Here is a 14944-nt window from a genome sequence, read left to right on the forward strand (position 1 = left end):
TAACTGACAATGTGCCCCCACCTCTTTTAGATACTCCACCAATAGACACTACTGACAGACAACCGGCCATAGAGAGGATGGAAACTCTGATAGAGGATACAAATCCTAATTCTAAAATTTTGTATACGGTAAATGTAGACACACAGGAAGTTAATGTTGTGGTTGACAGAGAAACACTAAGGACAAGGTGAAAAATGTGACTACTAAGTCACCAGCTGCAGAGGTTGAGATGAACATAGAAAAACCTACACAGGTAGAGCAACCGATAGAGGATGCCATAGAGAAACCAGTAGATACAGTAGAAAAACCATCTCAAGAACTGGAAAAAGAGAGTTCAGAGGTACAAACTAAGATTACATCTGAGAAACCAGTAGTTAAAAGCTTAGAGAAACCCTCTGAGACACAGATAGAGAAACCAAAATAGGTACAGGTTGAAGCACAGGTTCAGACAAACACAATGCCACTGACCCAAACTAAAAAGCAAAAACATTTGTTTGTGGAAATACAAACACAGACTGACCTACCAGAGGTCAAGTCAAGTAAAGTAATTACCAAAACCAGTAGCATGGCTATTAGAAAGACTGTTGGACAAACATCTGGTACATCTATGGCAAAATTCAGACCTACAAATGTAACAAAGGTCTTGTTAGATTCAATAAAGAAGATCACAGAATGCAATGCACAATCCTATAAGGCTATTGATGATATAATTCCAATTCTTAAATTGATTGCACCAAAGTGCACAGTTGATAATAAGGATTCTTTAGGACAACTAGACACATTGTCTAAGTTCATCACCAGTAACTTACTGACTATTGATCAAATAAATGAGGATACATTTAAGGAAAGGATGATAAAGGAAAAATAGAAATTCTTTGAGGATATTGTAAATAAGAACAAGGAGAAAATGGATACTCTATTACCAGAACTTGGAGAAATAATTCTTGACTCCAAGAAACTGTACAGGGACACCTGTAAAACAAATATTTTGACAAAGGATCTTGACAAGGAGATCAACAAAGTACAAGATAAGATAAACAATATTGCTAACAATCTGATAGGTGCATCGGATTCATTTTTGGAGTTAGAGAAGAAGATTGCAGAGCAAGAAGAGAAAATCAAGAAGTTAGAAAATGACAAACAGGGAATAAAGGATAAAGCAAAGGACTTGAAATGTAGACTTATTCCAAGACTTGAATACCTTATTTCTTTGAGAAAAGAAATATCTGAGGCTCTGGTTCCCAGACTGAAGACACCGGAAGAGTAAATGCACATACTCACCGGTACTGTGCAGAGAACTCAAGAGGCAATAAATGATAGCAAAACATTTAGTAATGGTATAAATTTGATCTTGACAGATATATTTCAGATTGTAACCCACCGGTTACAAGAATCCAGGCAGGACTCCACTAGCACCGAATAACAACCTTTGTCATTAATGTCAAAGGGGGAGTAGTGGGATGAGAAAAATGGTCAGAAGAAAGGACATCATCTACTCAGGGGGAGATGAGAAAATTGGTCAGAAGAAAGGACATCATCTGCTCAGGGGGAGCATACATTTTTTTGGCACACAGTTTTGGTAAGACAATTTTGGTAGACTATTTTTGGATATCTCTTTGGACACTTTTGATTTTTCTCATGAGTGTTGCCATCAATGCCAAAGGGGGAGATTGTTGTCAAAAGCACACTCGAATGAGAAATTGTAGGTGATTGGAGGTTTTGTCATTGATGTCAACCTTGCAATCATAGGACACCGGCAAGACAAAGATACTAGCACCGGCACTGACAGACTCTACATCGGCATACAGAACACCGACAGTGAAAGGAAGGATACCGGCACCTTGGCCGACTTCAATTTTGTTTAAAATGTATTTTGTAATTAATTGTAAAATCATTGTAAGTCGACATGGCGAATTGTAATATGGCTCATATATGTATGAGATCATTTTTTAATAGGAAGTGTGTGAAATAGGATGCAAAATAAGCAGACCTAATATGTGAAATATTGGTTGAAGGTTTATGTTGTAGCAGAGCTTAAACCAGTACTGAATCTGGCATAGCAGATGCTGATCTGAAGCAGTACAAGACATTGGATTAGTATAATCCATTTTTGTAAGTCAATGTGACTTCTTTTGTAATTGAGCAGTGAGCTCTAGGCACTTGGCCTTCCTGCATGTGCAGGCCCCTGTTGTAAGAGTAATATTCCCTTATTGGCCAATAAGCGAATATTGTGGGTCACAAATCCCACCGAGGTTTTCCCACACCAGGTTTCCTCGTTAAAATACTATGTTATGGTGTGCTTCTCATGTTTATGTTATTATTCTTAGTTACTGCATTATCTCTGGTTTAGCAGTACACAATTTTAATATACTTTTCATGTTTTAAGTCAAGTAAATTTATATACCAATTAGATACTAAATCACCCCCCCCTCTTGGTATCTTTGGGAATCCTAACAAAGAATACTCCTAGATAGTTTGTAGTGGGAGAGAAAGTGCTTCTAAGGGTGAAACCAAACAAAAGTAGCATAAAATTTGGAAAGTCCTCCAAATTAGCTCCACAATATGGGGGACCTTTTGAAGTGTTGGAAATCATCACAACAGCTGAGAAACATTGCAGGCAATATGGTCACATTGAAGGGGGGCATGATTATCATCCATTGGTAAGATGTTCATTATATGTCTTTATATTGATTGAATTTGTAAACGTTTATATTGTTTTAACATTTTTTATATACACAAAAAATCACTTGATCAGGATCATGGTTTATTTGTGTCGATCATTAATATAAAGGTGGAGCACCCAAGGGCACATGATATGGATTATCATAGCCCGAAGAATGTGGTTTTGCAAGCGGAGGAACATGGTGTTGTGAATATCGAAGATGAAGTTAATGATCCTATGGAAGAAGATTATCATGTGCCAGAAAACACAGTTGAAGATGATGGTACAAATACATTGATCCATGACACATTTAGTGGCACAACTAATCATGATGATCGAGATGACTTTGATGATGTTCATGATTTACCTATACTTGAGAAGGCATATGAGACCCTTTATGAAGGCTCCCAAACAACTCTTCTATTTTTTGTATTGTTGTTGTTGCACTTGAAAGTTGTGAATGGTTTATCCAACATAGCAATCTCATGGATGTTAAGGTATGTCATATATGTCATCTTTTTTCATCTATTTTTGTTGTTAGTTCATCACTAGTAAATAAAGGATGAAAAATGTACCATTAATATTCTTTATATTAAAAAAAAAAAAATTTGTTGTAGATTGATAGGTGAATTTTTGTTACCACCATCAAATATTTTACCTCGCTCGTACCGAGATTTATATGTCATTATGAAAGATATTGGAATGGAGTATCAAGCAATAGATGAATGTCCCAATGATCATATTTTATATCATAAACAACATGAATTTGCAATAGAATGCCCAGAATGTCATATCAGTAGATATCGATCAGATCAACTAACAAAAAAGGTGCCTCGCAAGGTTCTTCGTTATATTCTCATTATTCCATGTATGCAATGATTATTTAGGTGCGAAAGCTTAGCACAATTTATGGATTATCATGCACAGAATGGAAGTGGAGATGACATTCTCTGAATGCTTATGGATGAATCTACATTTAGGGACATGGAGGAAAAATGGCCACATTTTAAAGAAGAACCTCGTAATCTCAGCCTTTCATTGGTAGCGAACGGTGTCAATCCATTTGGAGAGCTAAGATCTATTTACTCGATGTGGCATGTCTTTTTAATCAACAATAACATTCCTCCATGGATGTCAATAAAGAGGGAGAACATAATGTTGGCAATGATTGTTCCAAGTATTTTTTAACATCAATTTTATTTAACGTAGTAGCATCTCATTTGTCTTATTTGTTGCATAATGAATTTTTTTTCATTTAATAGTCATGTACATTAATTTAAATATATTGCAATAAAATAGTTATAATAATTATGTAATGTTTATTTTTATTCAACTAGGTAAGTACCAAGTTAAAGATATGAATGTATATATTGAGCCTCTTATTGACAAGTTACTAAAGTTATGGAATGGCGTCACTATGTATGACGTCTCGAGACCAATAGGACAAAGACAATTTCAATTCCATGCAATGCTTGTATGGAAAATTCATGATGCCCTGAGGATAACACATTTTTGTGGTATGTTATAGCATTTGACTGCACTTTAACGATATTTAATTTTATGAAGTAGATATCATGCATGTTTTTTAAATAATCTATGTTTTTATATATAATTATTAAAATTGACGTATTTAATCGAATTATATATGATCTTGTAGGTCATCAAATAAAGAGAAAAATTGCATGTCCAGTTTGTGGTTCAAAGATGAAATCTCGTCGTTCAACAAGTTTAGGAAAGCATGTGTTTGATGACTATAGGCACTTCCTCCACATAAATCATAAGTATCAAACTATTGAAAAACATCTTTTCAATGGGAAAGAAGAGACTACATCAAAACCATGAAGAATGGCACCTCGCCTATGGAATTTGGAATATAATAGAATTAGTCATCAAGGTTATATGTATCGGATCAAATTGTTTATCTATCATATCATATGTTTGGAATTTATGTTTTTATATTGTGTTTTGTTTACTTATGTTGTAATTGACAATGATTGACGTTGTTGATTTGTTTAACTTATATGCTTCATGAAGGTCATCAAGGCATTAGTGCTCGGCTTCCACATGGACTAAAATGTTGGCATTATGTGAACCGGTATGAAGACATAATGATATTGTATGTTGTCATTGATGTCAATATGTGACATGATGTGAACTGGCACATGTGATAGGTGAAAAGAGAGAGCAACCGGCATATGTATGAACCAGTTTATATGCCAAAAGTGAAGCGGCATATTTGTTCAAGATGAACCGGAATGTAGTTATGGGAACCGGCACATGGAAGCATTGTGTGACTACCAGTTGGCAGGTAGTTTCCACTTTAGGATTTCCGGTTGGAGTACCTCAAGCCTGTGTGACTCAATCGGTGATCTTTGTGTGATGAGTTAGCAGTATAATGGAGAATAGGTCATGTTGCCACATAAGCTCTGTGCACGTGAAGGATCTTGCATGAAGAAGACTATTCCTATCTACCTCAAGAATGTGTGAAGTCTGTCAAATGGTGATAACGCGTGATGGGTTATCAGCCACCATGAAATTGGTGGATAATGGATGATGGAGAATGTCTTGAGATTGATTCAAGATTGTTGTATTTAATGCAGTATGATTCAACAGTTAGGATTGAACTGCTTGAATTACTTAACCTAACAAGTTTAGGGTTTAGGGTTTTTGCTACTGACCTATCTATTTCCTATAAGGTCAATGTTGTGTTTCTTTCTAAGGTTGTTGGCAAAAGTTGTGAGTGTGTATCCAAGGGAAGTGATACGTGATACTTGCCAGACCAAAGGAAAGAAGAGATACCTGCAAAGTGAATGTGCAGAAGGAGAAGAGGAGCCAAAATAGATTTGCATTAGCATTGAGTGTTGTTACCAGATCATTGTAATTCCTGTTGATCTTTAACCACGTCACTAGTTCTGAAATCCCTTAACAGGGTAGCCTGAATTGGGCTTGATGCAAAATCCCTTAACAAGGTAGTCTTAACCGGCTTGATTCAAATCCCTTAATAGGGTAACTTGAGGTTAATGAGTTCTGAGAAGCTATAGAGCTCTGGAGATCCTTTAGCTATTGAGTTCTTGAAATCCTCTAACAAGGTAACCCTAACCGGGTTTAACCCTTAACCGGGTGATCCCTAACAGGATCAGTTCCTAGTAGAACCTATTGTAATGTCTTTAACCGGACAAGGCTCCTAACAGAGTAGACTTCAAAAGAGTTCAAAAGCAACTTGTGGGTATTCATCCCCATCGTGGTTTTTCCCAGTTGGGTTTCCATGTGAAAAATATGTGTGTCATGTGTAATGCTTTTATCTTGTGGTGCATTGTTATTACCTGTTGAGCATATGATGGTTCTATGTTTTATGTCTGTCTATAAAACATATTGAACTTACTGTTATGAAGTTCTGATGTTAGTTTACCTATTCATGCATGAGAGTGAAATGGTACTATAGTATTGAGCTAAGAGGAAAGCTTAGTGAGTGATCGATTTATGATTGTTTGAGATGTTCTGGGCGTTACAGGTTGAACTCTATTTTAATTGGTATCCCTGTTTACTAGTCAATTGGAGTATTTGTTGTCAAACCAGTTTTGGACTATATTTGTGCTTATACTGATTCACCCCCCCCCTCTCAGTACTAGTTTGGTACTAGTGGTTCATCATTGAGTTATCAATTGGTATTAGAGTGCCTCCAGGTCCTCTATGTTGTAAGCTTAACCGCTTGAGGAAAAGATCCTAGTCAAATGATGAAGAGGGAAGGTCTAAAGTTTAATAGGGAAAATTTTGGTATATGGAAAGACAGGATGAAGATATTCATCAGAAGCATGGGTGTTCAACACTGGAGTTATGTTGAAAATGTATATGTTGTTCCTACCGATACTCTCACCGATGACCAAAAGAGAGAGATACAAGAAAATGGGCAAGTCATGGAAGCCCTCATTAGTATTCTATCTGACATTGAGTTTATTGATGTTCAGGACAAGGCAAATCCCAAAGAGGTATGGGATGCTCTTGAAAATATCTATGGTGGTGATGAACATGTAAAACAAGCTAAGGAAGAAAGCCTGAGAGGGAAGTTTGAAGACATGCGGATGGTTGAAGGTGAGACCATTCAGTAGTATGGAATAAGAATCAAAATGGTTGTTGGAGAAATCAAGAGTGCAAGTGGTAAAATAGAGGATTCCATTGTAGTAAGCAAAGTCCTGAGATTCCTGTTGCTAGTCTAAGCAATAAGGGTTGCTACTATTCAGGAGCTGAGATCAATAGACAAGTCTAAAGTATCCTTGTACTCCATCATAGCCAAGTTAACAGCCTATGAGCTAAATAGTTTTGATGGCAGTGTTTAAAAGACTTAATCAGCATTTAAAGCCTTTGCTATACCATCCAGAAAAGGAAAAGAGGCTAGCACTAGTGGGGAACCTAGTCAGAGCAGAGAAATGAATGATGAGGAGATTCTGATGGCATTTGAAGCTCTCCTTGCCAGGAAGCTTCCTAAAGGAACCGGTAAATACAAAGGTAAGCTACCTTTGAAATGCTTTTCTTGTAACCAGATAGGGCATATTGCTATAAACTGTCCTAATGGCGAAAACAAGGACAAACCAGAAAGGTTCAGAAAATTCAAAGGAGGAAACCGGAGAAACTGTTTTGTAGTAGTTGATGAAGGTGTCACAGATGAGGAATCAGAAGATGAAGAGAATGAGGACATTGTGTTTGTTGTGGTAAAGGAAGATGTGGCAGACAAGAAGGCTCTTGTCTCCTGGTTTGATAATTCCAATGAGTGGGTCATTGACAGTGGTTGTTCTCACCATATGACTGGTGACCGGAGCAAGTTTCTATCCTTGGAGGAGTATGATGGTGGTGTGGTTCACTTTGGCAATGATGCACCATGCATGGTCAAAGGCAAAGGGTCCATCTCTTTGAATGGAAAGAGTAGTGCTGACAATGTGTACTGGGTTGATGGTCTCAGACACAACCTTCTAAGTGTTGCCGAACTAAATGACAGTGGCCTCACTCTGGAATTCAAGAATGGAGTTTGCAGAATCAAAGGAAAAGATGATAAACTGGTGGCCACCAGCATGCAGACCAAAGGTAACCTATTTCATCTGAATGCAAATGTAAGTACATATCTTATGGCTAAGCTTGATGATAGTTGGATATGGCATAGGAGACTCTACCATGTAAACTTTGATAACATTGTGAAGGCTAGTAAGATAAAGGTAGTTAGAGGGTTGTCGGTGCTAAGCAAACCAGATAATACCTTGTGTAGAGAATGTCAATTGGGGAAAATGTCTTCCTCAACCTTTAAAGGTAAATCTTTCACTGCTGACAACTTGATTGATCTTGTGCATACTGACTTATGTGGTCCTATGAAAACTAGAAGTGTGCAGGGTGATAGGTACTTCATGATTCTCACTGGTGACTGCTCAAGAATGATGTGGGTCACATTCTTGAAAGAAAAGTCTGAAGCTTTTGGGAAATTCAAATCTTCCAGAGTATTAGTGGAGAAGGAAAGTGGTAAAAGGATCAAGTGTCTCAAAACTAATCAAGGAGGGGAATTCACTTCCGGTGAATTCAACAAGTACTGTGAAGAATTTGGCATCAAGAGACAATTGTCGGCCCCCTGACTCCACAACAAAATGGCCTAGCAGAGAGGAATAACTGGGCTATGGTTGAAGTAGCTAGAACCATGTTGATTCAAGGAAAGGTAGCTCACACCTTTTGGAGAGAAGCGGTGAGCACTGCAGTCTACACTATGAACCGGGTACTCATCAAGAAAGGTAAGGACAAAACTCCTTATGTGTATGGATCGGTAAGACACCTATGGTTAGCTACTTTAGGGTATTTGGTAGCAAATGTTACATCAAGAGGAGTGAACATCAGAGAAAATTTGAAGCTAAATGTGATGAGGGAATATTTCTAGGATATTCCACCAAGAGTAGAGCTTTCAAGTGCTTCAACAATAGGACTCAGAGAATTATGGAAAGTATCAATGTAAGAGTTGATGAATTCTGTAAGAAAACTGAGGAAACCAGTGGTGAGAAAGCTATAAATGAACTGGTTGCAACCTTCTGGGAACCGGTTGTTAGTCAACCAAGTATGAGTAACAGTGTTCTTGAACTGGTGAATGCTGATACTGATGAAGATGAGGATGAAGAGGAAAAACAAGAAGAACCAGTTAAGACCATTCCTTAGTATGTCAAGCTGAATCATGATCCTAAGCAAAACATAGGAGATAAGGATGCAGGAATCCTTACAAGAAGAAAGATCAGAGAAAACTCATGTATGATCTCTGAATTTGAGCCTAAATCATTCAAAGAGGCTCATAAATATGAAGACTGGATCAAGGCAATGGAAGAGGAACTTGACCAGATAAAGAAAAATGGTACATGGTCCTTGGTACCCAGACCAGAGCATAAAAATGTCATTGGCACCAAATAGGTGTTCAGAACCAAGCTGAATGAGGATGGCACAGTGATTAGGAATAAAGCTAGATTGGTGTGCAAAGGATATGCTCAAGAAGAAGGAGAAGACTATGGAGAAACCTTTGCTCCTGTAGCTAGATTGGAAGGAGTTCATATGCTTCTTGCATATGCAGCTTTTAAAGGGTTCAAAGTATATCAAATGGATGTAAAATCTGCATTCTTAAATGGTGTACTTGAAGGGGAGGTATATATAGAGTAACCAGATGGGTTTTCCCTATCTAAAGATAGTGATATGGTGTGCAGGCTACATAAAGCCTTATATGGTCTAAAGCAAGCACCTAGGGCATGGTATGAGCCCCTACATTCCCATCTTGTGAAGATTGGATTTGAGAGAACAAGTGATAATAGCAATATCTACTTGAAGTCTGAAGGAGATCAGATCCTGATCTGTGAGGTTTTTGTTGATGACATTATCTTTGGAGGAGATGACAAGATGAGTCATGAGTTTGCTGATGAGATGAAGAAAGAGTTTGAGATGTCACTCATAGGGGAGATTAAGTTCTTCATTAGACTATAGATCTAGCAGATGAAAGATAGAATCTTTATCACTTAGTCCAAATATGTCAAAGAGGTGTTGAAGACTTTTGGCATGGAAGATAGCAAACCGGTTGGTACACCGATGGTGATCGGTTGCAAATTGACAAAAGAGGATGATTCTGCACTGGTTGATGAGAAGGAATACCGATCAATGATTGGTAGGTTGCATTATGTAGTGCATAGCAAACCAGATATTGCACATATAGTTGGCATTACTGCAAGGTTCCAGAAGAGTCTAAGAGAATCCCACTTGATTGCAGTCAAGCAGATTCTTAGGTATCTGAAGGGAACAGTTGACTATGGATTGTGGTACCCATACAACAATGATTTCAATCTGAAAGTGTTCACAGATGCTGATTGGGCAGGTAATGTGGATGATTGGAAAAGCACAACTGGTGGTGCATTCTTTCTTAGTGGTAGACTGGTCTCATGGATGAGTAAAAAGAAGAGTTGTATCTCTCAGTCTACAGTGGAAGCGGAGTATGTTGTAGCTTTCATGAACTGCACTCAGATAATTTGGATGAAGCATGTACTGGAAGGCTTCAAGATCCTTGTATCTGAACCGGTAAGTATATTCTGTGATAACACAAGTGCTATCAATATATCAAAGAATCCAGTTTTACATTCTAGAACCAAGCATTTTGAGCTTAAGTATCATTTCTTGAGGGAAAAGGTTCAAAATAAAGAGATTGTACTGGAACATGTTTCTAGTAAGGAGTAGTTAGCAGACATTTTCACCAAGCCTCTCCCAATGACTACATTTGTACACTTAAGAGGTGAATTAGGGGTATTGCCCCTTCAGGAGGTGAACTAAAAGTAATTGTTCCACATCAGTGAGGTATTGTGAAGTCAAATTTTTGTTGATTGATGTGTTGAAGGATGCTTCTCCTCAGGGGGAGCAGCATAATGGAATAGAGATGCTTGTGCCTCCACTTTGGCATTGTTGTCAAAGGGGGAGAAAGAGTGAAGTGGAAAAGATATTTGCAACAAATGGGGGAGAAGATGTAAAGCGGAGAAGATATCTTTGTATATTGCAATCAATGCCAAAGGGGGAGATTGTTGGAATTGTGTGAATCGGTATGAAGACATAATGATATTGTATGTTGTCATTGATGTCAATATGTGACATGATGTGAACTGGCACATGTGATAGGTGAAAAGAGAGAGGAACCGGCATATGTATGAACCGTTTTATATGCCAAAAGTGAAGCGGCATATTTGTTCAATATGAACCGACAAGTAGTTATGGGAACCGGCACATGGAAGCATTGTGTGACTACCGGTTGGTAGGTAGTTTCCACTTTAGGATTTCCGGTTGGAGTACCTCAAGCCTGTGTGACTCAATTGGTGATCTTTGTGTGATGAGTTAGCAGTATAATGGAGAACAGATCATGTTGCCACGTAAGCTCTATGCACGTGAAGGATCTTGCATGAAGAAGACTATTCCTATCTACCTTGTGAATGTGCGAAGTCTATCAAATGGTGATAACGCGTGATGGGTTATCAGCCACCATGAAATCGGTGGATAATAGATGATGGAGAATGTCTTGAGATCAATTCAAGATTGTTGCATTTAATGCAAAATGATTCAACGGTCAGGATTGAACCGCTTGAATTGCTTAACCTAACAGGTTTAGGGTTTAGGGTTTTTGCTACCGACCTGTCTATTTCCTATAAGGTCGATGTTGTGTTTCTTTCTAAGGTTGTTGGCAAAATTTGTGAGTGTGTATCCAAGGGAAGTGATATGTGATACTTGCCAGACCAAAGGAAAGAAGAGATACCTGCAAAGTGAATGTACAGAGGGAGAAGAGGAGCCAAAATGGATGTGCATTAGCATTGAGTGTTGTTACCAAATCATTGTAATTCCTATTGATCTTTAACCACTTCAACAACTGTGTAATCCCTTAACAGGGTAGCCTTAACTAGGCTTGATGCAAAATCCCTTAACAAGGTAGTCTTAACCAACTTGATTCAGATCCCTTAACAAGGTAACTCAAGGTTAATGAGTTCTGAGAAGCTATAGAGCTCCGGAGATCCTTTAGCTATTGATTTCTTGAAATCCTCTAACAAGGTAACCCTAACCGGGTTTAACCCTTAGCTGGGTATTATAGCCATCCCTTAATCGGGTGATCCCTAATAGGATCAGCTCCTAGCAGAACCTATTGTAATGTCTTTAACCAGACAAGGCTCCTAACAGAGCGGACTTCAAAAGAGTTCAAAAGCAACTTGTGGGTATTTATCCCCATCGTGGTTTTTCCAAGTTAGGTTTCCACGTGAAAAATATGTGTGTCATGTGTAATGCTTTTATCTTGTGGTGCATTATTATTACCTATTGAGCATATGATGGTTCTATATTTTATGCTTGTCTATAAAACACATTGAACTTACTGTTATGAAGTTCTGATGTTAGTTTACCTATTCATGCATGAGAGTGAAATGGTACTATAGTATTGAGCTAAGAGGAAAGCTTAGTGAGTGATCAGTTTATGATTGTTTGAGCTATTCTGGGCATTACCGGTTGCACTCTATTTTAACCGGTATCCCTATTTACCAGTCAGTTGGAGTATTTATTGTCAAACCGGTTTTGGACTGTATTTGTGCTTGTACTGATTCACCCCCCCCTCTCAGTACCGGTTTGGTACTAGTGGTTCATCATTTGAGTTATCATAAAAAGCTATCCCAGACAATTTAGTAGGTTGCCCTACTATGAGCAGATACAAATTGTGCATTTATTTGATACAATGCATATCAGAAATAATATAACAAAAATGTTATGGAAAATATTGGATGGAAGGCATGACAAAGAAAAAATTGTCAAAATTTGTAGTGACATTCAAGAAGCCAATCATGCAATGAAAAATATCAATCAATTAAATAGTGATGGAGATAAAATTAATATAAGTGCCCTTCCTTGGTTATTAACGGAGCAGCAAAGCAATGCTATAAAAGAAGTCATACAAAAAAATCAATTTCCCATAGGATTTGCAGCGAACATAAACAATATCTAACAAAGAAAGGTGGATTTGTGTTAGGGATGAAAATACATGATTGGCATACCTTCATTAAGGTAATTATTTTGGTGTGTGTATATATATATATATATATATATTTGTATATTGTATGTACTTTTCAGTGTATTATGTTTACTAGTTTTGGAAAAATAATGAAAATATCATTTTATAATTGTTGCAGTACGTTCTACCTCTATCTCTCCTAGAAAACTTTGACAACAATGTCAAGAAAGTTATATATGATCTTGGAAAATGCATGAGGTGAGTAGTGATGTTTGTTCAATTCATTGTATACATCTTATATTTTCCATTTGTTTTACTTGTTATGTAATATATCATATATTTTTTTTAATCTCATTAATATATTTGCACCTTGAATCACTTGTAGATGGTTGTCATCTAAATAAATCCATAAAGAAGATATAAATTTTTGGAAGAGAAAAATTCCTCGTCTAATGTGCAAAATGCAAAAGTGTCTACCTTTGATATTTTTTAATGCACAAGAACACTACCTCATACACCAAGTTGAGGAGATTGAATTGTGTGGACCTATACACACAAGGTAAATGTGGATGGTTGAGAGGCACTTGAAATTTTTGAAGGCTTTAGTTAGAAAAAGAGCACATCCTAAGGGTTCTATGGTTGAGGGATATATGGTATACCAAACCATGGTGTACATTACTAAATGTATGTCTAAGTTCGCAACAAAGATCCATGTAGATCCCATTTGGGATCCCAACTCCATTAACAAATTCGAAGGGGAGTACCTGATGGGGAAAGGTAGATTGAGGAAAGTGAGAGGTAATTATAAGATGGTCATGGAGTTTAATTAGAATACATTTTACATTGCCTTCAATTGCTTTAAAAAAAATAACAGAGAACTAGTCCAAATGAAAGAATCTTCCACACACAAATAGAAAAGTACTAGTATTGTATTACTCTAGAAAATAAGTCACTGCTGAAAACTATTAAAATCTTAAAAGTATTGATGATCTAACTTGAAACTATAACATAAAATCTTCACACAAAGATTTAAGATAACAATTATCAAGCATAGATAATTATAATAGAGAACTGATTTGAATTGAAAGCATCCACAACAAAAATTTGAATAAGAGAACTGGCTTCTATATATTACTTTGAAAATAAGAGTTTGTTGCTTGAAACATAAAACTATTGATAATATTTGACTTATAACTCATCTCTTGCAAATGATTACATCAAATATTTATCATCTTTCATTGCATCTTTGAATACTTATTGAAACTCTTGAATCCAATCCATTTTCTGCTTCAGGTCTCCATCTTACTTCTAACTTCTACTTACTGAAACTCAAAATGAAAGAATTATCTTTTGAACAAGATTATATTTTATATCAATGTGACCTTATTTCTGACAATATTTTAAATTACTAGGGCCTTACTTCCTTTGGGTAGTAGAGTCATTTACTTGCAATCCCTATGTATAACTCTGAAAGACAATTTTTAAATCCTCCTTTGGAATGATCTATCAACTACCCAACCCCCAATGTCATATAATTGTATGATATTCTTGACAGTTAGCTTAATTGAATTTAACTTTCCTTTTGAAAGACCAATTAAATGAAACACAATAGGCTACACAATTATCAGATGTATCTTGATGATCAAACTATGAAGCAACATACAATTTTTTCACATAGAGATTTAGAGCAGTTATCATCAACCATAGACAATAACAATAGAGAGTTGACTTGAAATGAAAATATCCACAACACAAGTGCAAATAAGAGAACCGAGTTTTATATATTATCGTGAAAATAAAAGTCTTCTCTTTGAAACATGAAATTATTGATAATGTCCAACTAACTTGTAACTTCTCCCTTTTTTTTGCAAATGCTTACATCAAATATTTATAACATGTCATAGGGTCACACCCTTTGAAAGAGTCTCTTAAAAATAAACTAAAAGATTAACTTAAAAGGAGCCTAATGATTATCTAGTTAAGCACAAGTATGCTTTAGTCAAATGGTCCAAATACTCCTTGTTGTGATGGGTGTCACGGTCGTGTATTGTATCTCTTTCTCCATTCTCCATTGTCACCATGTTCTCAACAAAATCCACCATTGTGTCAGTATCTCCATCTTTGGCAGCCTTCATAGCATCTTTGAGTACATGCTGACACTATCGAATCCAATCCATCTTTTCTTCTCGATATCCATCTTCGTTGAGCAGGGGTGGGATGACATTTGATCCATCACTTAGAAAATCAGCACCTTTTAATCT

Source organism: Cryptomeria japonica, chromosome 1 (genome assembly GCF_030272615.1).
Source record: "Cryptomeria japonica chromosome 1, Sugi_1.0, whole genome shotgun sequence".
Lineage (NCBI taxonomy): Eukaryota > Viridiplantae > Streptophyta > Pinopsida > Cupressales > Cupressaceae > Cryptomeria > Cryptomeria japonica.